At 36.8% G+C, this 26,417-nt stretch overlaps 2 long non-coding RNA genes across 2 annotated transcripts in view; one reads left to right on the forward strand and one right to left on the reverse strand.

Annotated features, from left to right (window-relative positions):
- The first annotated feature begins 56 nt into the window (after positions 1–56).
- Positions 57–24,764, forward strand: LOC136836053 (uncharacterized). The gene is made up of 3 exons (XR_010852337.1): positions 57–273; positions 4,946–5,028; positions 24,623–24,764. It is a non-coding gene; the product is annotated as an uncharacterized lncRNA (long non-coding RNA).
- A 457-nt stretch (positions 24,765–25,221) lies between these two features.
- The window catches only part of LOC136836668 (uncharacterized), a 17,989-nt gene continuing 16,793 nt past the window's right edge, over positions 25,222–26,417 (reverse strand). Inside the window, exons 3-4 of the long non-coding RNA XR_010852442.1 lie at positions 25,905–25,939; positions 25,222–25,648 (exon numbers count right to left, since the gene is read on the reverse strand). This is a non-coding gene — a long non-coding RNA (uncharacterized lncRNA). The remainder of the gene's footprint in view (positions 25,649–25,904; positions 25,940–26,417) is intronic.

Here is a 26,417-nt window from a genome sequence, read left to right on the forward strand (position 1 = left end):
TAACGTAAGCTGGAAATAGTGTTGTACTATAGCGAGTATGAAGTCCGTCCAACGGCCATCCCAGCCAATCAGGAGTCGGTTTCTCAATCTGCTGAAAATGGAATGACACGGAGGCTCTGATTGGTTCAACGGGTGTTGAAGTTAAAGAAGGCAGTCGGTCCTTTTCGAGAAAACGCTCGGGAGAGACAGGTGTGAGGTACCTGGCGTTTGCTAGTCGAAAGGGCGCATGGCGGTTTGTGGGTGATTTTCACGATAAGAAGCTGTTGGGTAAAGGTGAGTTTCAAATATTCAATATTTTGCCGCGTGCGCTGAGTGGGATGATTGTTTTTCCTCTTAGGGTTTGGAGTTTATGAAGGTGTTTAGCCGGAAAGTTTGAAGCTGTAAGAACAAATGGTTTTATGGCGGAGTGCTTCCATCCGAGAAACTAGACATAGGCCTCTCTTCAACGCTAATAATATATCTTGTAAGAGGACGTTCCGAGTTTCATATTGAATAAAACTGTTTTAAAGACTAAAATTAGGGTGATTAAGTGATAGGGTGAATGTCCAGGATTTTTATGTATATTTTCGTAGGCCTTTTAGCAGGTCCTCATTTAATCGATCAAGCGAGACCCGTTTCTCGTTTTGTTATAATGTGGCTGATCTTATTCACCTTGGTCGTTAAGGGTATGAGGACTGTAGCTAGCCTTGTGTTCCTGATGTAAAGGCCTGTAAATAATGAAACTAATTCTCGTTTTCATGATTGCCGTGCCAATAAAAATAAAAATATGCATCGCATAGACGGCTGTCGGATGAATTGTAATTCCATAAAGCATTCTCATAGAAACTTGTCTAAGAAAAAGTTAGTTTTTTGTCATATGGATATGTCGAAGCTTTTGCATATTGGTTGCATGTATTAGCAGAACGAGTAGTAGTATTTTTGGAACCTAAATAGCTGGTTTACACGTTTTCCTGACATGGTGATGGGGAATATGTACAGTTTTCATTGAAAAGCTTGAGCAAGGGAGGCCCTGGTTCAATGTTCAAGGGGGTATTAGGGAGTACTATTCAAGTTTCTCCTGCTAGTCCTGAGACACTGAGACGGTGGACAGTATAAACTCCACCTTTATTCAGAATACTAGCCCTTCTTTGGGTGAGTCGGTAGAGCTGCGGACTGTCACTGATGGGCGGGAGTTCAATTCCCGGCTGGCTGATGGAAGAGTTAGAGGAATTTATTTCTGGTGATAGAAATTACTCGCTATAATGTGGTCTGGATTCCACAATAGTTGTAGGTCCTGCTGCTAAGCAACCAAATTGGTTCTTGGCCACGTAAAATAAGTCTAATCCTTCGGGCCAGCCCTAGGAGAGCTGTTAATCAGCTCAGTGGTCTGGTAAAGCTAAGGTATACTTAACTTATTCAGAATACTATTGTTCCATTAACTAGTACTACTACTCGTAACTAAGACGTCCTTTACCTGTTGGAACTGTGTGCTTGTTTGGTCATTAGCCATTAATGTCATAATGCCAAAGATTTATTAGATACGGACATAATACTACACTTCATTAATAAGTTAAATAATTAAAAAACAAAATTTGCTTTTCTTCCAAAATATAGAAAAGATAGGTCAACCCACACCCTTTAATCCCCATAGGGGGGTAGTGCCGTCAGTGCACCTCATGCGATGAACTGTAGGCATTATTTATGGTTCTTTGCAGCGTGCCTTCGGCCCCTAGCTGCAACCCCTTTCGTTCCATTTACTGTGCCTCCTTTCATGTTCTCTTTCTTCCATCTTACTTTCCACCCTCTCCTAACAATTGATTCATAGTGCAACTGCAAGGTATTCCTCCTGCTACACCTTCCAAACCTTTTACTGTCAATGTCCGTTTCAGCGCTGAATGACTTCATAGGTCCCAGTGCTTGGCCTTTGACCTAAATTCTATATTCAATTCATACACCCTTTAATCAATTTCGCTGAGGACTGTGAAGAATAATCACGATCGTTTAAAGCTGAGGATAAAGTTGGGCACGCTTAATACACTCGAAGTCCTTAAATACCCATACCCAGGATAAACGACCCCCATTGAGCAGCAGACGGGCAGCATGACCACAACAAAGCAGAATGTTCAAGTACGCAGAAGATCGAGCCTTAGCCAGATGTAAATAATCTCGCCGTGTAGAAATTCTTATTTGCTGTAATTCTATCTGCCAATGAGGACAGTAGTTTCTCGTAAAGCTTGAAGGTTTTAAGAGTATTTTTAACAATATGCCAAGATATACACTCAAACAGGTCTTGTTTTATACTCATGATTTCGTTATATATATATATATATATATATATAATATATATATATATATATATATATATATATATATATAATATATATATTATATATATATATATATATATAATATATATATATATATATATATATATATATATATATATATATATATATATTAATTTATATATATTATATGTATGTATGTATATATGTATATATATATATATATATATATATATATATATATATATATATATATATATATATATATATATATATATATAATTTCTTTTTGTGTCACTTTTGCCATGGTTGATTAAACAGTCTTTCAGATAAGTGTACCTTTCCATCAAAACTGGATTGTACCCAACTGTTGGACAGTTATAAATCAATTCCAGCAGAATAATTGCAAAGTTCTCAAACTAATGGTTTATAAACCATAATTAACAAAATGTTAGTTTAGTCGCGGTGGCCAAACTCGGGAATGATGGAATGTCAAATGAAATATTTGTTTTTATAACTAAAGAATGTTTGAGCAATCTCGTGTTTAGGTAGAATTGGCGCTTAACACGAAGGGCTTTTATATTGAAATTATTTCCTGTACTTTTTCACGTGCATAACTTTAGTAATTTATGAAAGTACGTTTTTACTGTAATAAAATTTGAATGTGGGGATTTTCGCCCTGACATGAATGACATTGTTAGTTATAATTTCATTTACAATGAAAATTATATACTTGTTACAACACGACTTACGGAATGCGCATTTGATGATCGTAAAAATGACCAAAACATGCGTTCAATGTAATTTTGAAATCCTGATTACTGGAGTCATCTAATTGACCGTTCAGACAGTCAAATACACATCGGAGGAGGTTCTAAACGGACGTATGTGATCTCCAATAGGGAACGAATTTGTTGATTAAGCCAGCGTATGCCAGCATGGGCTCTTGCTCCTTAAGCAGCCTGTAAAGCAAATCGTCGTTGTTTTTTTGAGATTATGCCAGCCTTGTGCTGGCACGGACTCTTTTGCCCCTAGAGCAGCCCGTAACTGGGTTGATGTGAAAAGGGAAAAACTGTTTTTCGGCCGCTAATTTATGTAGATGGGCAAGATTGCAACCTCTTTAATCCTTACAATACCCATCAGTAGGAGAGAAAGGGTTATTGACGAGTTTCAGAGGACTGATAAGAAAATGCAGTAACAATTTCATATTGGAAGACCTATAGGCTATATGCCGAGCGATCATCATCTTTCGACCTTATTAATCCCACTGTACAGCAGGGTCGGCCGCTCGAGTCAACTTTCTTCATCTGTTTCTGTTCCTTGCATCTTCTTTCCCCAGTCCCACCTCACCCATATCCCTCCTCACCACGTCCATCCATCTGATATGCTGACGCCCCACACACTCCTCCCCCTCCCCATCACTGGCATGGCCTTAGCTCACTTGCTGGTGATGAGAGTTGCCAACTAGCTGATTTTGCCGGTGTTTGTTGAATAGCCTGTTGTAAAATGCCTGTCCGTGAAGTTTGGTCGAGTTATGTAATTTTGTCATTGTGTGATGGCACACCAACTTAAGGTTAAGTCTTGGAGTAGGTGTGCGTGTCCTTCAATGAGCCTTCGGACAGTGATATTTCGGTCCAGATACTCTCGGATAAGAGGAAACGGCTTTCGTTCGTTTCACTCAGACTGGAATTTTTTCTCAGCTTGACATCTGAAAATTTGTCGTAGGATAAAGGCATGTTTTTGTACTGTATTGTTTACGAGATTGATTTCATGAAATGGTTCCATGACACGCAAGCTGTGCTTCGTTAATAACATATGAGTTTTTAGGGGAGTTCATTGAGATTTTGTGAGAGAGAAGGGTGAGTATAGACCAAGGAATCTGATCGTTTTTTTTTTTTTTTATTTACTTTCTTTTTAACAAGTCGATTTTCCCAACTTAAATATCGTGTTGAGTGGATACTTTTATACCGGTATGAGGTTTTACCTCAGGACTGAGGCGATAAATATGAAATCTCATTCATATATGATTTACATTTTTATATGCAAAAAAAAAGTTAAATTATTCAAGCTTTCTTCAAGTGACTTTTCAAGATGAAAGCCTTTACATTTGGGTACTATAGAGCAAGTGCCCTTGCCATTCCTTTTACTCTAAATTTCCCAGTTGAATATAGAGTTGATGTCGTTGGAATATTTTCCTTCAGTCGATAAGGGCATGCATTAACCTAGAAATATATTTAATCGCAATTTCCGTTTAAATTCTGCAAGAACACAATGTTTCCGACACCCGCAGCTCTTTAAAAGGTGGAATGTTTTCGAAATTTTCTTTGTTGGTTGCGCTGCTAATTCAGCGTATATACCTTCAGACTCAGTGGCATTTACTTTGTATTGTTGGTTGTGCTTGTGATTGTCACTTGCATTGGTAGTTTTGCAATTGTGTGTTGATTTATCGCTTCATTGTTCCACCCCTGTTAGTCGCTTTCAGTTACAAACACACTATTCTGTAGTGGCTCACATTTTGATTTTAATAATTCATGTCATAGTTTTGACTGTCTTAGCCAACTCTTCCTTTCGTGCGCTTAGGTTTAAATGCAGTGTTCTCACTCAAAATGGTTATTATATGTTAATGAGTAAATAAATTTGTATAGCCATCAGTATAAGAATAAAACTTTTCTTTTTTTCAGGTAAACGATCACATGTCTAGAGCGTCTTCCCTGCAAGTTCTCGTTTGTCGACAAATACTGAAGAGGAAACCTTGTGAAGTCAGGTAAGGGGTGTTCTAAAGGTTAATTTGATGACGCTAATGTTTGATGTAAAATTATATTTAATACTTCTCCTTGAACCTTTTAATCTCTACTAACGCCTTCGTGTGAACTTCAGTCATGGTGGCTGGGTAGATTGAAAACGTTATGGGATTTTTTATAGACTTTAGTTATTAACACAATATAGCTTAAAAACTTTCTGAGCTGTAGTTTTCGCTAAATTTGATGATGGGAATCTACAAACCCCGTCTTACTGAGGTTGTGAAATTCAAATACATCTGGGAAATGACTCATGATTGGAAATGGCTCCTCGGCCCACTTTGCTGTATCTCTATAGTCCTTGGTTGGGATTACAAAGTCGATAATTGTAAACACAGAAGGCGTGTTTGCATCGATGTTATCGTCATGGTTTGATTAACTTTCTCGTAGTCATGATCTTCAAAAATATTTACCGATGAATCCAGGCATCCCTTCAGAGAAGTTAACTTTGAGGCATTGCAGGAAAGATTGAATCACAAACATAGGAAGTTTTCTTAGAATTTTCTTGGGTGATTAAGATATTTACTAAACTTTAATGATTGTTTAGTATCAGTTATCAAAATGTTTGAAACACGTTTCCTAATAATGTTCGCTTTATTGTCGTGTGATAGAACCTAAGTAAAGTACGATTTTCAGTGAATGGACTAAATCTACGGTGTTTAATGACATTTTGAACCAAGAAAATAATTAGTCTTTGTATTAAAAAGATCTAAGAATGCACATGAAAATGCATGATTCAAGTAAGACTAAAAGTCTTTTAACAGGAATAATGCCATGGTTAGCTTAGTTAGTTAGTCATTTGACTTGTGCAAAGCGAGTGAATAAATTAATATCTTTACTTAGATCTCTGCCACAGTAAAGGGCCAAGATGTCTTCGTGAAGCATTGTTACTACCAAGTGAGTTGTTTTAAAATCTGCTTTTGCGTTCAGAATGACTTTGAAGAATTCTTTAAAGGAAGACTTAAAAGACTGAAAACTGCTGAAATCTTCTGACATATTGATTGACTTGACAGGTCAGTGAATACAGGGGCTGCTTGTGGCTATGAGCCTGTTGTTAGGTTTTGGGGTGGGGGTGGGGGGTTGTAGGTAAGGGTTTTAGTGTGTCCAAAGTATAAGCTTCAGAACGGATAAAAAGAAAATTCCTTTTCTTACCAAAACTAGGTAATGAACACAATGGATTAAGGCAGACCAACCCTTTTCGTGGAGGTGCGCCGAGACAACACGAGGAACATTTTAAATGATAGTTACGGGGGTGGGGGGTGGTTAGAAAAGAATGAAAAGTTATTGAATTAACAGGTCTCGTAATAGACGGGAAAATAAGTACTGACAGAAGAGAAAACGGGTTTACTTCGTTATTTCTTTATAAGGGTCTAAGATAATTGAGAGATGATAGGGTGTGTGTGAGGTTTTCAGCAGTGAGTTTGAAGAATTTGGGAAATGAAGGGATGAACCATTACAGCGTATGTGTGATTGTACCCGTTTTGTTAAAGGTATGTGCGAAGGCAATGTTTTAGGAAGTGGTACCATTCACGGTAGTATATTTAATCACAAAATATTTCATCTACAGCTGAGTGGCATTATGAGTTTGGTAATTTTCGTCCTTCCAGTTTTTTATTGCTTGCTTGCAATAATTTATCAAGCCCCATGAGTAAAATTAGGAGTCGGTTAATTTCCAGACTTTATGACCATCCTGAAAGTAGTATAGACAATTAACAGACAGAAAAATAATCCGCATGTATTTAGATTACATCCTTATAACAAAGTTAGTGAAAATAAATCAAATATTGTGCATGACACCTATTCAGGTATTCATAGAGAAGTGTTCTCTCAAACAGAAAGCCCATTTTCTTCTCCAAAGCAAATTAACTTACGCTGTTGAGTCTCAGTATTTCACTTTTTGATTCTAATAAAATCGATAGTCCTTCCTGAGACAGGAAAGTTAACTTGATAATTAGCGGCCGAATGGCCTTCATTATCATTAATCAACTTATTCTAATGGATATGGCGAGATGTAAAAGCAAGTTTCTCCAATTGTTTGTATATTTTGCACCTCCAGGGTGAATTACCCGGAGGGTCTGCTTCATTTCTATGATTTCCAGGGCCTTCTTCCAGGTCCTCGCCGTGGTGCTTCCGTAACTTCGTATAACATGTCCTAAACATTCAGATTTCTCAGATTTCAGTCTGTCTCAGTCTCAGACACCAAATTTCGCCTCCTATTCCTCATTTATATTATGATCTTCCAATAGGACAATGGTCATGAAGATTAGCATTGCCCAGTGAACCCTTCATCAAATCTCTCTGATTCTCTTTGACATTGTTCATACTTCAGCATAGTTGTACAGGCTTTTTACCGTATATTCCCATCACAAGACTGCTTTGTCTTATAATGGGACATTTTTACTTACCTACCACCAATCTTGCTATTTCTTTTTTTCACCTTGCTGCCTTCTCAACACCTGCTTCATAGGCCGGTGTATCCTTTTTGTAAAGAGATGCTTTATATACCGTACTTCTTACAGGACCTGTTTTACTATCACAATTTAGTTTAGTGTTCCACCTCCCTCTCTTCCATTTTCCTTATACATTTTGGGCATCGAAAATCGCTTCGTATTTATATTTTTCACTCCTAGGTATCTCTTGTGACTGTTAAATTCGTTACATTTCATGCATCAGTAACATAGCTACTTAATTGACTGCTTTTTCCGTTGCTCCCTTTCCAGTCACCATTATTTTTATTTTACTTATGCTGATTTACAATTTACCCCTTTCCATTCTGCTCTTCCACTTTTTTAACATTAATTACAAGCGCTCTCTCTCGTTCTGCTGTTAGTGCTAGGTTGCTGATTAGAGTAATTCCCAATGTCCTCTTTTCTGCATTTTATTGTGGCTTCCAACATTACTCGGTGGCTGTCATTCCACCAAAATTTTTATTTTCCATTTCTCTTATCAAATCTTTCTCGTAAGTACTGTACCCTCTTTCATCATGCTCATTTTCGCTGACTTTCTTCGCAAAGTCAACCTACCAAATGTCTACCACGTTCTCGATGTTTTATCTCGATGTTTCATCTTGAGAACCCTCTTTAATTTGGGGATGGTTCCTTTTATGCGAGGTTCGTATGTCCTCACTGGCGAACACTACTCCCCCAAACCTGTCTTGTTTTTTGGAATGTCTGTTGACAGGTCACTATAAACTATTTTGAGTTTTATAGCGTACAGTCTGTTAATTGCCCGATGTGTAGAAAAAAAAATTGTGCAGAGAATGCGTCAGACAAATCGGTATATGTGCGTGCAAAAGAAATAGTACTATTCACTCCACTGGTACGTGGTGTCTTAGCCAACATACTATCTAAATATCCCTGATTTCATCAGGCTTTTCTACTAAGAATAGTGCTTCTGACAGTCTTGCCATCAGCTGAGGCTTCAGATCCTCAGCAACAACAGTAGATAAAAGTTTATCTTATAAAGTAATTGAAGACTTCACGGACTGCAGTTGATTGATATCGATATCGAAAAAGTGTTCAGCAACTTTGTACACTTCGTAGGGGCTTATTTTCCTTTCATAAGTGTTTGTGCCGTGTGAAAAAGGCAAGAAGAGGTTTGTTATTGATTGCATTATCCTCTGCCATCGACTAGAAGAATTTTTGTTTTCAGTGTTCCGATGTGATTTTGCAAAACTATAAAAATACTTCTGACAGCTATATGCTTTGTCTTTTGTGTGGAATCTACGAGGCTTCAGGCAGTGGCTGCTAGATTTCATATTTCCCTAAAGTGAGGGAGAGCAGACTTCTTTACTTTCTATTTGTAAATAAAAAATGCCACTCATTTGCTCAACTTCAATTTCATTTTCTCAGAAGTAAACTTTTCTGTACACTTGATTTAGCTTTGGTTTTATGTGTATTTAGTAAATAGGACATAATGCCTTAATTCATGATGCCTTTACCTGTCTCGTCGCTTCTAAATGGTTATACTGTATAACCGTAAAAATAGGTAGAGAAAAACCGTAAGGAAAAAAATCAGTTTAAGTAAATTTAATTCATTCTTACGTTATTTGCAAATTTGTATATTTGTTTCATTCCCCCTTAGGTAAACTATTCAGCAGTTTGAGAACCACTACTTTAAAAGGGAAAACCACCAAGGGATAGATGTTGCGTATTCATTACAAGTGAGAACGATGGTAATAAAAGAATTATAAGGGATTTAGGTCCTCTTTGTGACCCAATACCGTTTCCACCATAACGATATGAATTATTACAAACCTTCGGTAACATTAGAATAATCGTTTTGTCTGTACAGTACTGACTAACATTGGTAAAGTGGAAATGGAAAAGTATGTTAGCAAGAATGTCAGAGTGGAATTCGGGACTTGAGACAACTTTGTAGTCCGTATTAAGGAATAAGTTATTCAGCAGTTACAAATATATAGACTGAATAGCCGATGCGAAACACAGGATTTGAAATTACGTAATTTAGGTCCATTCCTCAAGTTATTTTTGTGGTCAGTCAGTAGGGAACTGTCGAAAAATTTTCACAATACTTAAGTACATGTGAATTAGGTCTTTAGTAGGCGGAAGCAAAAGCATTGAGACTATTAGGAGTTACACTTTATCATCCAAGTACCTAGACAAATGGCACTACCACGCTGTGAAGAATGAGAGTAGTAAATGTTACGCCAAAAAGGCGACAGCATTCCATTTTCTTTCTCTGCCCTCTGTACAATATTTTAGTACAATATTTTACCAAAATTTTGTAATTCTCCCACTTGTTCTCATTATTGTGCTGTCATGAAATGGAAAACTGCAGTATCTTTAAAATTTTCGAAACAGGCCATCCATTGAGCTCGTGAAATACTAATACACAAGTTACTGTAGTTTCAGAATGTTTCTTCGATGTTTTCCACGAGTATTGAGGGGTCCCATTTGCAGTGTCTGCAAAATCAGTAGTAAGGCAAGGGAGTATACCATTTTTCTCGGTTTTGTATTTTTGTAGATACTGCAGTCTTCCATTTTAGGGCAGTGCGGTGGGCATAGCATGCACTCAAGTTCGAGAGTAGATTCGATATGCACCTAGAACTTAACATGTCCTGCTATGTATAGAGAGATTGCAGTAATCAATAATGTTATCAGGTGTCCTTATATGGTATGAGTAACAGCCGAAATATGAATACAAACTATACATTCTTTATTGAAGCTAATCTATTTTACATGGCTTGAGTGCGTGTTTTTTTGATGTGCTTGGCAATGAAGATTATAAAAATAATTATTGAGACCCTTTACACGAATATATCAAATAGGCCATGCCATCAGACTTGTGGGAAGGGACGAATATTGATCGAGGAAGCCAAATTATCACAAAAGTGGTCGGCTTTCAATGTTTGTTGCATTTTTTGTTCTCAAGGTTGATGCATTCATTCTCCAAGTTAATGATAGGTTACATTTTGACAACTACTTGAAATGTCTTCAGGTGGCAGTATTGGTACGCAGTTTGACTTCCCCCCTCCCCCCTTCTTGTAAACTACAGTTTTATAACTTCAATGACTATTAGTTATGTCATTGGCGATAACACGTAGTTTAGCGAGTGGTATTCCCTACCTAACTCATGATTGTGGTACAAGACTTTATCAATGAAAGGATAAACTATATCGGTAAAAGGCGAATGGAGTGTAGTCAAGACCAAATAACTTGTGAAGTATGCAAGAGTGAGTAAATCTGGAATGCAATGGAAAGATTTAATGCTGAATTGGAAAGGAAAATTCCCACCCAGTAGTAGTTATAATTAGCACATTTGACAAAGGCGTTGTGGAGTATGAACTTGTCCTATGTCCCATAAGATTTTGCGCACTTATAGTTCCTGACTAAGTTTTGATCAGAAATATCTGGTCTTATTTTGTAGTCTTCCTTTATCAATCAGTATTAATCCTTGCCCAACGTGTAATTATGACAGAGGTGGTATATTTCTGTAGGGGCTTTGAAAGTTTGGAATCTGGATGTCTGTATTATTATACATTTATATTGGCATGGCCTACTCATATTGCTATTTAGTTTAATAACTTTGCGTGTTGTAATGAATGAAATAGAAATTAAGCCTAATAGACGATGATATATGTTTTCTGCCTTTGTAGTCAGTTGGACACAGGTTTCCTGGTACACCTTCATGAGAGAGTTAAAAATGATATGGTAACAGTGTTTACTGAGGGGATGGGGGAGGACTCTTTCTCCCTTAGCGAGAGTTCCACCAATTAGCTCTGGAGTTCGTTTAGTGGGAGGAGTCATTAGGTTTGGTTGAAGAAACACACACACACACACACACACACACACACACAAGGAATGAAAAAAAAATCTGAGTAGGTTACATCGCCGTATAGAAGATTACTGTCTTGCTTTTAATATAAGTTTATTAAGATTCCATTTAACTTTCGGCCAAGACGTTATTTTACCACCGTGTCTGTCATTATATATGTCATATTCATTTCACAATACTTAAAATTTATCAAAATTTTAAAATTATATTGGTATTGGTGAAAATCACGAACATCATAACAGGATATTTTAACCTTATCACGTAAGCCAAGTTTACAGTATCAGTTGCAGTGCGTTTCCTACAGATACTATAATAGGCAGCTATAAAGAGAAGTGCAGCAGCACTTGATTGAATATACCCAAAAACTCAGTGGAGGTGTTGAAAGTTTCTGACACCGTGGCTTTCTCTCTCTCTCTCTCTCTCTCTCTCTCTCTCTCTCTCTCTCTCTCTCTCTCTAATTAGCTAACGCAAATTGACATGATGTCTTCTAGAAATACTAAGCGCTAAGTATGCAGTTCTGATATGACATTAAGACCATCTAATCTTGACTAAACTAATATATATATATGCAGTATATATATATATATATATATATATATATATATATATAATTTTGGGCAGAGGGTGGGGTTGGGGATTAAGTCACTGTTGTTAAGCAGTCTTACAGGTTTTGGAATTATAAAACGTAATTCAAACTGAAAACCTTCTTTCTTTTGCTGTACTGATGACCTCAGTCTAGACGGCTTTGCTACAACTGAAATTGGTGGGGATAAGGTGGGCCAGTTGAGACCCGATGAATGGACGAGAGGTAGTAGATCAAGACGGAATAACATAATGTTATTCCGTCTTGAGGAAGATAATGATCGTGGATAGAATGTATGGCTGACGAAAAGTTCCACCTAAAATATTTTCTTGTTTATCTTTAATGCCTGTGTGTTTTTATAGTATTTCTCCTAGTACTATTATAGTAGTGTAGATTTACTGAATACAACAACATTTAAAAGAAGAAAGATGGATTAAACTCACTCTTTCTTGTAAATATATAGAAGGAAAAGGAGAGAGAGAGAGAGAGAGAGAGAGAGGGACGTTACTGATGAGTCAAATGAAACACAACTAGGGAAAGAGAAAATTCCACAACGAGCAATGGAAAGTGAAGAAGGACTCCCAAACTTGGTGCAAACTTTTAACCATTCCCCATATGGTAAAGTTAATTGTTTGCCAATGATGACAATTATTTACATTCAGAGGTTTCATGTATTCATGGTTGGGTTTGTATTCCTCTGAATATACTGTAGGGGTTATTCCTACACGCCGTTCATTAAAATAATTATTACATGATATGAGTAAACACATCATCTTCTACTTGGCTTATATTTTTTAATATATTGATTGTGACACAAGTTTTAATGTCATACGGACAGAAATTCCTTTCGCTCTTATCATCATTCATGTGAGGATAAGAGAGAGATGCTCTATTGTTAAACAACCCCTTCAGTCATTTACCTGTCCTTTGTAGAAAGGGGCTATTTGGAGAAATGTAGATTGATGATATTATCTTGAGGATTTCTTTTTAGAGAATGTATAAAGAAATCAGGATAGCGAAATTCCCTTTGGATTTTTAACCCATTTAGGTATCAAATTCACCTTTCTAATAAATAAATTACAATAATCATGACCTGAGCTAAACCATATGCATACGTTTGTTTGCAGTTTTTTTACAGTGCTTGGATCGGTGCCAAATCATATTACATGGAAGTTCAGAGGACGCCATGGGGCAATCCAAATATACGCACGCAATTTTTACATTTATTTCTAATATTAGTGAGAAGTTCAGCCACTTTCCTTCTAGACCACCTCTTGCAATCTGTTAGGCATAGAAGATTCATGGTTTCTGACTATCTACGGTCAGTTGTGGAGGAGCTCCCATTGTGTTCGCCAGTGGTCCATAAGTTGACCTGGTCTCCTCTCCTCTCAGGCTCCCAACAATTTACCAAATTAGCCCAAATATTCTCTATGGGGTTCATGACTGCACCCTTTACTTGGCCAGTCAAGCAATTGCAGATGCTCTCGACCTTGAAACTATTCCTGGACTATTCTGGCGGTATGGATGGGGCAGCGGTCGAAAATGAAAATAACAGGAGCAGATGGGAAGGAATAATTCCGCTGTTGAAGTGAAGGAGGAAGAAATCCTGACGAATTTCAGTGTATTTTTCACCAGTGAACCCCTTCAATCCTGGTGATATCACCCAATGTGAGAAGATCCAGCCCCACATGTTTACGTGACATGCCCACTCTGGTCACCTCATAAATGTTTCTTTGGTAGTATCTGAAGGGGAAAAATTTAATTTTTAAAAAAGACTTACACCAATAAGCTCTAGAGTTCATTTAATTGAGGAGCCATAATGATATATCGTTTGGAGAAAGAAAATACAAAGAAAGAAAGAAATAAGTTAAGCAGTTTATTCGATCTAACGAAGATTACTGTCATCAAATTTAATATAAGGTTGTTATATTAAGATTCTTTAATTTCGGCTAAGGTAAACACTGTACCTATATCTAAATTATGCATCAGTTTATTCATTACATAATAATGCAAATTTATCCTAAAATTTTTAAGTCACATTGAACTAATGGGGTTTCCGAAAATCACGATTTTCATACTTCTGGATATTTTAACCATTATCACGTAAACCAAGTTTACAGTGTCGGTTATGATTTATCAGCGTTGATTATAAATACCTTTCTTATAATTAGTATGGTTCTGATCTATTAAGATTATACAGCACCTTTCTAATTATCACGGTGACTGCAGTTGACAGTACCCATAAGCATAACTAAGGCAAAGAATTTCTTTCTGATACTGTAATACAACACTCGAGACCCTTGAGTGTTCCATGATAATTACCATTCAACCATAACAATCCATTGAGATTATAATAAAAGGCTCAGTTCCATTTAAGAAACATTAAAATAAAAATCATTTATTCAGGCTGCTCATGAAAAAGCGAAGGTGTGTGGCCAGATCAGTTAAACAGCAACAAAGCCACCCAGGATTAGCTGGTTTGACATTTCTGACAACCTGATAGGCGTGCTCGCCTCCCGAATTCATACGAAGACGAATTACAACGCCAAGAAGACTCTTCGCGCCGCACTAAAATGAGCTATGAAAGACGTTCAAATTTAAACATTTAAGAACGTCACATGACGTAGATAACCTGTGTGGACGACTTATTGCAACACGTCATATGACGTTGTTGACCTTTTAAGGGTTAACTAATTTTTCTGCAAAATGATGTATTCCCTGATATATTACAGACTATATAGCTTCCTGGCCTCAGGTGATAGGTGAGGGCATTTGGGCTCCCTTTATAGTGGCTGACATTAAGAGAATATCATGTAATAGAACTGTTGCTTTTTAAAATATCTTACAGAACATATGACCCTATACTCAGAAATAACAACGACGGCGAAGAAATATGCCACATCTTTACTCTTTGTTCATATAACTTACAATTTTAGTCAAGATGCATTAAAAATATCCGTAGGATATGGAGCATTACATTTCAAATAATGGAAACTATGTTAATAAGACTCAAGAAGCTAATATGATTATCACAAAACGAAAATAAGCGACGTATCATATCTGTAATGGCCACACCACAGTGAACGAAGTATAGTTAAGGCAATTTACCAATACTGTTACTGACCTCATTGTATAAAAAAGTGCTCATTGAATCAGTTCTATAAATCCAATGTTAACAAGAAACGGTGATTAGAAGAGACATCAAAAACACGTTGGGGCCAGAGTAAGTAGGAACGTTTAGAGCAATACTAATTATTGTATGAAGGCATTATGCAATTTTATAAATACTTCGATTATATCAAAGGCATCATGGTTATAATAAAAGTTGAGAATAATGTTTATAATGTTTATTAAAACACATAATCAAAACAACTAGTGAGGAAAAAAATGTTGATACTTGTTTTAAAAAAATATAATTTATTATACAACAACCTAATTCCTTTGACCATCCACCGTCTCTCTCAGTCACTTCCTCAGTCTGTCGGGCATCGAATGAACAAGGTTGAAAATTTGCTGTGGTCTCCGTCTACAAATTTCCCACTGAGCACTGATGTGAGCCAAACTGAGTTACGGTGTTGTTCTCTCTGATGTTCCATTTTCCATGTGTTCACCATGTGGCTAACACGTGTTTGGTCACATTCAGATCTGCTCCTTTGCTTGGCCATTCCAGAACAAGCAGGTTATCCTGTCTGGCAAACCACTATTGAACAACGCGAGCAGTGTCAATGGGAGACCGGTCAAGCACGAACAGGATGGGCCCTGCAGTGGGAAGGGAAAATTCCTTTCTCATAAGGGAAGGCAAGAAGGAGGTTTGAGCAGCTCAACATAAGAGCTGCTGTAAATCGTCCTCGATACGGAACACAAAGACCATTTGGTGATGCAGACACACCCAACCCCATACGTTGCAGGTGATTTGGCTGGATCGAACCACCTCAACGATGTTACGGGATTTATCTGAATGAGAAAATATATAATTATAATTATATAGTAATTATATATATATATATTTTATATATATATATATATATAAATATAATATATTATATATATATATAATTATAATATAATATATATATATATATATAATATATATATATATATAAAATTGTATATATATATATATATATATTATATATAAATAATCATTCTTATTTATTTGCACGTTTACTTCTCCTTTTATTGGTATAATTTTGACAATCCACTTGAGTGGAACAAAATCTGAAGATTAATAAGTAATATAAAGACTAATACAATTGATAATTGATGCAAGTAATGATTTTGCTAATCATACTGAGTTTTGTTTGTTCAGCCAACAATGCAGTTTCCCATGATGGGACAGGAAGCACTTCGTCAGTAAAAATGACCCGGCCCCAAAAATCCAAACCCTTGTCAGCATGACGTTGTGAAATCAAACCTTCCTGCCTTATGTCGCTCTGCCAAGAGCTCCTTCGTCGCTGGAGTTCTGTGATGAATCCCGACAGCATGGAGTCTTTTGACGCCGTACTGTCATCGATGACACCTCTAATCCAAGGTCTTCACGAATGACCATGGCGTTAGTTATATAAAGCTTCGAGCCACGTTCTGACAATGGCGTCATCCTCAGCTGGGGTGGTTTTCAAATGTTTGCCCCTGGCATAGAAAGGTTCATAAGATCTTAAATGCTTAACTTAAAATTTATATAACATCGTAATCAAATTTAGATTCTTGGAATTTTGACCTCTATGGATTGATCATAATTTAATAAATATATGGCTGTATATTTTTGGTTTTAAAAGCATATCAAAATAGAATGCGATTGCATATTCCATAATATTCTCAAAATGCGATTGCATATTCCATAATATTCTCAAAATTTGGTTGGTGATTATTAGAATTGTAAATCATTCTTGAGCCATCACTGAAATGACATTTAACATATAAACTATAGCTATCATAAGACACACAATCACTGTGAGGAGGTGGGCACAAATAAAATGCTCTTATAGGGTTAATTATGACGAGACAACTCAATCGACTATCTAATTTTGTTCGTGGTTGAGGTTGGTATGGGCCAACCACCCACCAGTGTGGAATTATGGAAGTGCACCTAAAATATTACTGTGGTGTTAGAATGGCTGTGGATATCTGTGGTCTAACCAAAATTATAACAGCAGACGAATTACATACAAGAAAGATACTTTCACACTAAATAAGCAAGATTAAATAACCATGAACAATGTAACACAGAATATAATTCCTTCATATTCACCAATCATTCAGTATTAACAACTTACGCAAGTCGTTCAAACCTCCCACCTTCTTATCCACAAGTGTACTGTGGTGTGGTTGGGACCCACCAACATCACGTGCAATGGCTCGTATCGAGGCCATTGTTGCGTAAAGTGACAATTGTCCTCGTAGCACCAGATTTGCGTCCCTTCGATTCATTACGAGTGGTTAATGAAGTCTGACCCATTTAAAAATCCTGCTGACGACCTCATTGTATTTTGGGATTCAGACTTGTTTTGAGTCGAGTAAGACAATACCTTTATTCATATATCTTTATATCGTTCATTGATTGTAGGATTAGCGAACAGGAACATAATCACTATGGTATTCTAAAGATACTACTGTTAAATATTTAATATGCTCATGTAATTACTGTTCCTGTTAATAAATTACATTGAGAACTGAATACTCGCTGAGCACTGCTTCATAAAATGTGCTCGGTAACAGTGGTCGCGAAATCTATAACCTATTTTTCTGTAACTAGATTCGTATCAGTACGAGATTTTGCTATAGGTACACCCAGTGCCGTAATTTATAAGAGTATCATGAATCACTAATTATAAAGAATAGACACTTGTCCCTATACGAAGAGGCAAAAACTTGATTAGCCAGAAATGAAGACGAACACCATTTTTTTTTTTTTTTTGTGCAAAATGTTTTATAGAAAATTTTTTCAATATTTGAGTTTTGTATTTCAGTTTTATTTTCTTATAAGTATAATAATTTTCAACACAAATATACTAACAGTTTACTTACGCAAACTATAGGATGTTAACGATCATTTCTGGAGGAGGTCTAAAATATTTTAGATAGGTTTGTGTTATATTTGTAGTTAAGGTATTATAATTTACAACTTACAATTGTTGCAGACATTGCTTGTATTAGGAGACCAAACTCAAGTATAAAGTCTTTTTGCAATTATCTGTATTTACATTTTTAAGGAAATATGTGCAAAATGTAATTGAGTAATAAATTTTATATAAGTATTTATAGCTGTGATTACAATTTTTAAATATATAAAATTGTGAAATTATACTAGTGATTGTATTTGATATTGTTCCTCACCTTGTAAGTGAAGTTATAATTGTAATTTGATAACAGGTCAGGTAATTACGATCCTAATTGTAATAGACATAAAGCAAATGTAATTATTTATAACCTGCTTATATTATATATAATATATGCGACAGTGGCTACTTCATACGAAATGGATGAGCATAAAAATAATGGGAACAAAAAAGTAAAATTGTTTCTGTATACATGGGAGAAAAACTGATTAGAAATTCAGTGTTTTTTCCACTGCACCTCGGCTTCTCTCGGGCCACCTGTCAACTGTTCAGTCTTCAATAAATCGTCTTTACCTTTCTCGGGATCTATGGGTGGGTCCATGTCTGCACCCTTCTTGGGTTTGGCCAGTCAAGCAATTCAGGTCCTCTCGACTTCAAACCATTCCTGGACTATTATGGCCGTATGGATGGGGCAGTGGTCGTGAATGATAATGACAGAACTAGGTGGGAAAGGATAATTCAGCTGGTGAAGTGAAGGGAGGAAGAAATCCTGAAGAATTTCAATTTATTTTTCACTAGTGAAACTCCCTTCAGTCCTGGTGATATCACATATACCATGTAAGGAAATCCAGCCTCACACGTTCACAGTTACGTGCCACTTCCGCCACCTCGTTAATGTTTTCTCGGTGGTATCTGAAGGGAAAAAATCTGAATTTTTAACAATTTACGAGTTGCTTTCTCTCCGTAACAGGGAAAATAATGATATATCGTTTGGGGAAATATAATGCTAATTGTAACATCCCTTGCAATAAATTATGTTTGTTCATCTATGAGGATTAATACTTGTTCTAATATCAAGTTTGCCTCTTCCAACCTCTTATTCACTAAAACAGCTCGAGAGCTGATTGGTGAAATTACGTTAAGAGAGGAACAGCACCACCTTTAGTAAACAGTGTCTCAAACAGACAATTAACAATATATCATTATGAAGACATACAGAATTTTAAACGTTATCAATGACAGTAACGGACTGATGTTGCAATGTCAGATAACAGCCAATCAATCAATCAGTATTCATGTGATTTAAAAATATCTCTTTGTTCAGTTATAATGATATTACTTCCACAGCACCCCAATTACACACTAACAAGTTTCAGTCACCCAATCATGGCTAGACTCAGGTGCTGTATTAACTAGTAGTATTCTTGTTATAGTCTCCAAATGAATAGACAACAGCAAAAATATAGCTCTCGAGCGCACATCGTCACTCTACGAGAAAGTGGGCTTTTGATTACTCTTCTAGTTGCACAGCGTTTTAGAACTTTACGTCTCCCAACAACGCTGAGACTGGGAAATTGACTGACTTTTTTAAGCATATTTTTTCTAACTATAAACCTTATAAACCTGTGAAATTATGAAACATAAATTAAAGTTGCCTTGGTCCTGTTGAACTCTCTATTTGTTATTATTTTCTGTTTACTTCCCTGAATACCAAAATAGCTTTCCCATAAGTAGGCAAGCTATAAAATGATCTTAATTATCTAGTTATCTGCATGTTAATTACGTATTTTAGTTCGAAGACCACCACCACGAACGACCACCACCAGTCACAATAACGACGACTTTCTTTATGAGCAGCAGCAGAAGAAGATCCTTTTCCCAATACTACTGCTATTCGTGAACGTCTGGCATTGAATATTTCGGCTATGACGGCGCGAAGATATCATCAGAAGGCAGGAATTCCTCGTAGAATTCCTGCCAAGAAGGAATTTTTCACCAAGCGGCATCGTGCTGATAGGCCTCCCTTTGCTCAACAGTTTGTGGTGGAGGATTTTGTTGCTGTTTGAGACTGATCTGGCTTTATACAAGCACGGGGCTTTTGCTCATCGAGCAGCCTGTATGAATATTTTGCAGGTGGGAAGGTGGTTTCTGAAGATATGAGCCTTTATTATAATCTCAATGGATTGTGCAGGTTGAATGCTATAATATGGAATTTTGGTCTCGAGTTGTATTCACTGACGAAAGGTCTTTTTCACTACTAATATAGTAGCAGCAGAATACATAACTGCAGACCGAATAATAGAAGGTGCTGTATAATCTTTAATAGCAGTCAAACCATACTAATTATAAGCAAGGGTAATATTATAATCAAAAGATAATCATTTTGTCAATAATCATGTATTTTCTGTTAATGGAATTATATTGCCACGAGAAGTGTGAAAATAAAAATTCTTCATGGAAAACCCCATTAGTTCTACTTTGGCCAGCTTTCAGGCATTAAGCAAATGCATTATTAATGTTAAGAATAATCACGTAGACAAACTACTAATATAGAGTACAGTGTTTACTGAATTAAAGAATATCATATAACAGACCATTGCATATGAAATTTGATGCTATTATTGGTATTAATCTTTGTAGATGAATAAACATTCTTAACTTATTTGCAAGGTTTGTAACTTGGTCTTTTCTTTCCAAACGATATATCATTATTTTCTCAATTATGAAAAGCAAAGAGTAAATTTTTTAAAATTAAATTTTTTCCCTTCAGATACTACCAAAGAAACATTTATGAGGTGACCAGGAGTGGGATGTCACGTAAACATGTGGGGCTGATCTTCTCACATTGGGTGATATCACCAGGATTGAAGGGGGTTCACTGGTGAAAAATACACTGAAATTCGTCAGATTTCTTCCTCCCTTCACTTCAACAGCGGAATTATTCCTTCCCATCTGCTCCTGTTATTTTCATTCACGACCGCTGCCCCATCCATACCGCCAGAATAGTCCAGGAATAGTTTCAGGTCGAGAGCATCTGCAATTGCTTGACTGGCCAAGTAAGGGTGCAGTCATGAACCCCATAGAGAATATTTGGGCTAATTTGGTAAATTGTTGGGAGCCTGAGAGGGAGAGGAGACCGGGTCAACTTATGGACCACTGGCGAACACAATGGGAGCTCCTCCACAACTGACCGTAGATAGTCAGAAACCATGAATCTTCTATGCCTAACAGATTGCAAGAGGTGGTCTAGAAGGAAAGTGGCTGAACTTCTCACCTATTAGAAATAAATGTAAAAATTGCGTGCGTATATTTGGATTGCCCCATGGCGTCCTCTGAACTTCCATGTAATATGATTTGGCACCGATCCAAGCACTGTAAAAAAACTGCAAACAAACGTATGCATATGGTTTAGCTCCAGGTCATGATTATTGTAATTTATTTATTAGAAAGGTGAATTTGATACCTAAATGGAGTTAAAAATCCAAAGGAATTTTCGCTATCCTGATTTCTTTATACATTCTCTAAAAAGAAATCCTCAAGATAATATCATCAATCTACATTTCTCCAAATAGCCCTTTTCTACAAAGGACAGGTAAATGACTGAAGGGGTTGTTTAACAATAGAGGCATCTCTCTTATCCTCACGCGAATGATGATAAGAGCGAAAGGAATTTCTGTCCGTATGACATTAAAACTTGTCACAATCAATATATTAAAAAAATATAAGCCAAGTAGAAGATGATGTGTTTACTCATATCATGTAATAATTATTTTAATGAACGGCGTGTAGGAATAACCCCTACAGTATATTCAAGAGGGAATACAAACCCAACCATGAATACATGAAACCTCTGAATGTAAATAATTGTCATCATTGGCAAACGAATTAACTTTACCATACGGAATGGTTAAAAGTTTGCACCAAGTTTGGGGAGTCCTTCTTCACTTTCCATTGCTCGTTGTGGAATTTTTCTTTCCCTAGTTGTGTTTCATTTTGACTCATCAGTAACGTCTACTCTCTCTCCCTCTCTCTCTCTCTCTCTCCTCCTTTTCCTTCTATATATTTACAAGAAAGAGTGAGTTTAATCCATCTTTCTTCTTTTTTAAATGTTGTTGTATTCAGTAAATCTACACTACTATAATAGTACTAGAGAAATACTATAAAAACACACAGGCATTAAAGATAAACAAGAAAATATTTTAGGTGGAACTTTTCGTCAGCCATACATTCTGTATCCACGATCATTATCTTTCTCAAGACGGAATAACATTGTTATTCCGTCTTGATCTACTACCTCTCGTCCATTCATCGGAGTCTCAACTAGCCCACCTTATCCCCACCAATTTCAGTTGTAGCAAAGCCGTCTAGACTGAGGTCATGGTACAGCAAAAGAAAGAAGGTTTTCAGTTTGAACTACGTTTTATAATTCCAAAACCTGTAAGACTGCTTAACAACAGTGACTTAATCCCCAACCCCACCTCTGCCCAAAATTATATATATATATATATATATATATATATATATATATATATATATATATATATATATATATACTGCATATATATATTAGTTTATATTAGTTTAGTCAAGATTAGATGGTCTTAATGTCATATCAGAACTGCATACTTAGCGCAGCTGTATTTCTAGAAGACATCATGTCAATTTGCATTAGCTAATTAGAGAGAGAGAGAGAGAGAGCCACGGTGTCAGAAACTTTCAACACCTCCACTGAGTTTTGGGTATATTCAATCAAGTGCTGCTGCACTTCTCTTTATAGCTGCCTATTATAGTATCTGTAGGAAACGCACTGCAACTGATACTGTAAACTTGGCTTACGTGATAAGGTTAAAATATCCTGTTATGATGTTCGTGATTTTCACCAATACCAATATAATTTTAAAATTTTGATAAATTTTAAGTATTGTGAAATGAATATGACATATATAATGACAGACACGGTGGTAAAATAACGTCTTGGCCGAAAGTTAAATGGAATCTTAATAAACTTATATTAAAAGCAAGACAGTAATCTTCTATACGGCGATGTAACCTACTCAGATTTTTTTTATTCCTTGTGTGTGTGTGTGTGTGTGTGTGTGTGTGTGTGTGTGTGTGTGTGTGTCTTTCTTCAACCAAACCTAATGACTCCTCCCACTAAACGAACTCCAGAGCTAATTGGTGGAACTCTCGCTAACGGAGAAAGGGTCCTCCCCCCATCCCCCTCAGTAAACACTGTTACCATATCATTTTTTTAACTCTCTCATGAAGGTGTACCAGGGAAACCTGTGTCCAACTGTACATAGTCTAGGACAATTAGTGTAATTCTCATTCTCTCTCTCTAGACGTATAGGGGTAAAAGTGGGCATGGCAAACACGAAAGCATGTTCAAGGGTAGTTTTGTCTTCTGAAATTTGCTTGTTTTGGTATGCAGAGATATTACAATAACTGTTGAATAAGTTACTGTGCCATATTGTGTGTAAGTTATATTAAGATATGTTTACTCGGTGCTACTTTGGCTTGTTATCTACGCGTCACCTGCGAGGTGCTAGTACTAAAAACATGGCAGAAGCTCAATGGGACGCCGTATTTAGTACTAGCCCCTCGGGGAATTAAAGTATTATATACACCCATTTCTATATTGTGTGATCGACAAATTATATTAACTATATATCTTTGATCCCCGAGGAGCTAGTACTAAATACGGCGTCCTATTGAGCTTCCGCCATGTTTTTAGTACCAGCACCTCGGAGGTGGCGTGTAGATAGCAAGCCAAAGTAGCGCCTTTTACTTTGTTGAAGTAAGTCACAAACCAAACAGTAAGCCAATTAACATAGCTTTAATACGCGTTTCGTCGAACTGACGATAGGGAATATTAAATTTTTTAATAGACCCCCCCTTACACAAGTAAGGCACGGAGAATATAACTGCACATGGAAGGATAATGATTGAGAAGCCTTTACTTGATATTTTTATGAACGAGCTGAATTTTGGTAGCTACTTGAAATTGTCTTCTGGAGGTGGTAGTCCTAGGTACATACTTTAAATGTCCCAGTTAACTTGAGTAGTAGTTCTGTAGTATCAAGTTTAGCAGTTGAAATATTAGCGAGGAGTATACATTTTCATAGTTAAATTTTGATTTAGTTTTACTGTAAAGGGCGAATGGAGAGAGTAGTCAAGATTGAATAACGTGTGAAATGTGCAAAGTCAAATATAATGAAAGTCTTGCGTGTAATTGAAATATTGTAAATTGAGAAAATTAAAAATGGAAGAATTCTCTCATATATAGCTGTGTTCAAGAATTGAGAAAATTAAAAATGGAAGAATTCTCTCATATATAGCTGTGTTCAAGAATCAACCCGCCCTAGTCTTAGGCCAACTGAGCATTATAGTTTTGGAAGTGGTGGTATTTTGAATGTCATGCCGTTTTAATATGCATAAAAACTGCAAGTATTCTAAAAAAACCAAGTATTCTATTTACCATGTAAAAAAATATTAGTACCTGTGCAACTTTTGGTCAGATTTTATCTAACTTGACTTCATTCATCAATTTTTATCCTTCATAATAAGTAATAACTTTGCCTTTTAGTTCTAAACATTTGCTTTAAAGCTTGGTTATACTTTCAGATTATGATATGTTGGGACGATCCTAAAACAGTACTGTGAGCGGGTACACTACCACACAGCATGGATGAGATAATGAGGTGCTCTTAATATGCTGAAAGGGTAAGGAGTAAGAAAGTCTCTGCTGCCTTGTGGACGGTAGGGGAAGGAGTAAGAAAGACTGCTGCTGCCTTGTGGGGAAGGGAAGGTGGTGAGGGAAGGAAGGTGGTGGATGGTAAGGAAGAAGACTGCTTGTGGACGGTTGTGGACGGAAGGTGTTGTGTAAGGAAGGTGTTGTGTAAGGAAGACTCTGCTGCCTTGTGGACGGTAGGGAAGGAAGGTATTGTGAGACTTAAGGGCCAGCTGAAGAAATAAAAAAATGGGAAACTTGATACCCGGCCGGTTGCGGAGATGCTAGGGCTTCACGTGGTACTAGGTCGGCAGTTGCACTTCAAGAATCCAGAGTAAAAAACCTATTCCGCAACATTCTTCATTGCGACTGGGTGTGGGCGGCATTATCTACGCACAGTATATATATATCGCTTGTGACAAATTTCATATTTTACCAACACATCTGAATTGAAGATGGCAAAATGTATGCAGGTAAATAAAAAATATCTTAGTATCCTTTCAGTTTTATTACACAAAATCGGCACGGTACAAAGGAAATTTTAGCACGAAGAGGCATCAGGCTGAGGGAGATGCCAAAAAAAAAAAAACTATTGTGAAGCGTCCAGATATTTTTTTTTTAAACAGTCCTGGATTACCGACTAACATAACTGATTCTCACGTCGCCCCCTTGCTTCACAACCCTCAGACGTTTCTCGATCGCCTCATCACCTGTGTTCATGTAGAGTTCCTTCATTTTCCCGTCGCCCTCCTGCTTCATTTGTCCTCTTAGTTTCGTGCGCGCCTCGTCACTTGTCCTCTGTAAAAAGGGGAAAGTTTGCTTCATTGTCCTTGGAAGTCTTGTGCGCTTCGTCACTTGTTCTCTGTGAAATGTATTTTAAAGGTTCCTTCATTTTCCCGACGCCCCCTTGCTTCATTGTCCTTGGAAGTCTTGTGCGCTTCGTCACCTCTGTAAAATGAGATTTTAAAGGTTCCTTCAATTTCCCGTCGCCCCTGGCTGTCTTCATTGTCCCTGTTCAAATTTTAAAGGTCTTTTCACTTTCCTGACGCCCCCTTTGTCACTTGTTCTCTCTGTAAAATGAGATTTTAAAGGTTCCTTTTTCACGCCCTTTCCATTGACGCCTGCTCTTATGCTTTGTCACTGTCCTGTGGAAGTCTTGTGCGCCCCCTTGCTCACCTTGGAAGTCTTGTGCGCTTCGTCACTACTTCTCTCTGTAAAATGAGAAAAAAAGTTCCCTGAAATAACTTTTATACAGCGGGTGAAGAATTATACAGTGGGTGAAGAAAAGACAATGTATGTATGTATGTATCCTCAATCTCATAAGGAAGCTTTCGCCATCTTGACCAGAATACCTGATAAAGTTGGCAAAATACTTCTTTATACTCACTCTCGTGTATTTTTCTTCACCCATTCTGAGATCACGAGTGGATGCTATAATTTCAGCAGTCTTCTGCTGAAGAACAAGTTAGCTCCTCAAGGGGGCAGAAAAATAAGGCCCTTTTCTTGTGTAATAAATCTTCATAAAAGTTCAGGTGTTTTTACGTTTTAAAGTTAGTTTAATTACGAGGACTGCTGTACTTTCGGCTAAGATTGGGAAAACTGGACAAAGTAAAATCCTTTAGTGGATTTCAAAACGTGTCATGATTCATTGCATAAGAAAATAGGCTTCTTGATCCTCACAAATTTGTT

Source organism: Macrobrachium rosenbergii, chromosome 56 (assembly GCF_040412425.1).
Source record: "Macrobrachium rosenbergii isolate ZJJX-2024 chromosome 56, ASM4041242v1, whole genome shotgun sequence".
In the NCBI taxonomy this organism is placed as follows: domain Eukaryota; kingdom Metazoa; phylum Arthropoda; class Malacostraca; order Decapoda; family Palaemonidae; genus Macrobrachium; species Macrobrachium rosenbergii.